We start from the raw sequence: 1,736 nt of genomic DNA on the forward strand, positions 1-1,736 counted from the left end.
CTTAATCTTAAATTAATGTGCCCTGATGAACTTTCTTAATCAGGAACAACCTACCACGGTCGGAATTCATGCGCAGCAACGCTCGCGCGCGCATTATCCATTGCTAGAGTTTACATGGAGATACATGAGGAATTTTTCCTTTGTTATTTTTGTTTGATTAAATAGTATAGAGACAATTTGCTAATTCTCATAATTCGTTACTGTATATTGCATAGGATTCTAACCCAGTTGAGCATTTGGCCTCCTCCTATCTTTATCTTATCCTTCCTCCACAAGCTCCGCTGCCGGTGGGAGCGGCAACATCGCAGGGAAAGCTTCCCGCAGCTGGTCACTGTGGAGGAACACCGCCATCCGCAGCCTAGACTGCCATGAGCGCCCTCCGCTACCCGCAGCTCCTGCTGGAACGAGAGGCTGCAGGACGCCCAGCTTTCCCACCACCAGACAAAACTCCATCCCGCGGCCACCGTTTCTGCTACCGGTGCCAATTCTGGTTAGAGGCATCTCCAACACCGACCCCTAAACAGACACGGTATTTATCCGAAAATCTGTCCGGCTTGACATGCAGACATGTCCTATACCTCAAATATTCGTCGCCCTTTCGTGTCAAACAGTAACAATCAGTAGCAAAGCAATTGATAAAAGCACTTGAAAAACAAAAACAAAAAAGAGTGCAAACAACATGCATGCAAGCTTACCTTCCGCCAACAACACGCATGCATGCTAAACTTCCCGCCAAACAACATATAGGTATGCTATCACTTTTCGCCGAACAGCATGCCATCCGATTACTTTCCGCAAAAACAACATGCACCAGTCAAATAGCAACGCGGCCTTCCGCAGACAGGGAGGAGAGTGTACGTGCTGGTTTTGGTTTCCTCAGGCAGATGTCCTGACTACCGCAAAGCCCCTCTTTGTTTGGTTACGATTTGCAAAAAAACAAACGCCTTCTCTATCTTAACAAAAATCGGCAGAGGGCCCCTTCCGGGTAATTTTCGGTTGTATATGGATTATACCAGCGCTTGGTTGATCCCTATAAATCGCTAAAGAATCGACAAGAATCCGACGACGGATCGATCCATGGGTCTGGAGGAAGAGCGAAATAGCCACTCACCGATTTGGTACCCGATGCAGCGGCTTGACGTACGGCCGGCGAGAGCCAACGGCGGTAGAAGACGCAGTGATCGGTGGGGAAGACGCGTTGTTCGGCCGACCAGAAGCAACAGCAGCTCCACCTCCGGCGCGTCACCTCCGCGCTGCCGTAGTCAGCAACGACTCCTCCGGCGCGTCGCCTGCGTGTAGGCAGCAGCTGATCGTCGTGGTTTCTTATGGAATGTTTCTCAAGCTTTGTGAACTTTTGTGGTTGGTGTTGATGTTGTCGTGGAGAGATAAGCATCACTTGGTGGAGCTGGAATAGGCGAAAAGCTTGGGCAGATGGCATGATTTAGGGGGTAGGGGGGCGCTTAGTATTATATTCGAAACTTCTCCACATACGGTATGCACTTTCCAATTTTCAATTCAGCTAGCGGCCCTCGTCAGCTCAATCCTACCCATGCATGTGCGGCTGCTTTTAATCGTCGTACTGTATAGCAAGATTCCATTATAGTATTCAACCTATAACCGCGTGGTCGGTGGTACACAGCACACACATGGCAAGCAACAAGAGATGCAAACTACTCCCTCCGTTCGAAAATACTCTTTTTATCCATTTTGATGACAAGTATTTTCGGACGGAGGAA

General features: G+C 48.8%; 1 protein-coding gene across 4 annotated transcripts in view; it reads right to left on the bottom strand.

Moving 5' to 3' along the window:
* Positions 1-1,452, bottom strand: part of LOC119323386 (L-type lectin-domain containing receptor kinase IX.2-like) — a 10,245-nt gene extending 8,793 nt beyond the window's left edge. For all 4 annotated transcript variants that reach the window (XM_037597030.1, XM_037597028.1, XM_037597031.1 and 1 more), the window contains exon 1: positions 1,112-1,452. The gene's annotated coding sequence lies outside the window, so the exon portion shown is untranslated. The remainder of the gene's footprint in view (positions 1-1,111) is intronic.
* Positions 1,453-1,736: the final 284 nt, after the last annotated feature.

This window comes from Triticum dicoccoides, chromosome 6B (genome assembly GCF_002162155.2).
Source record: "Triticum dicoccoides isolate Atlit2015 ecotype Zavitan chromosome 6B, WEW_v2.0, whole genome shotgun sequence".
Lineage (NCBI taxonomy): Eukaryota > Viridiplantae > Streptophyta > Magnoliopsida > Poales > Poaceae > Triticum > Triticum dicoccoides.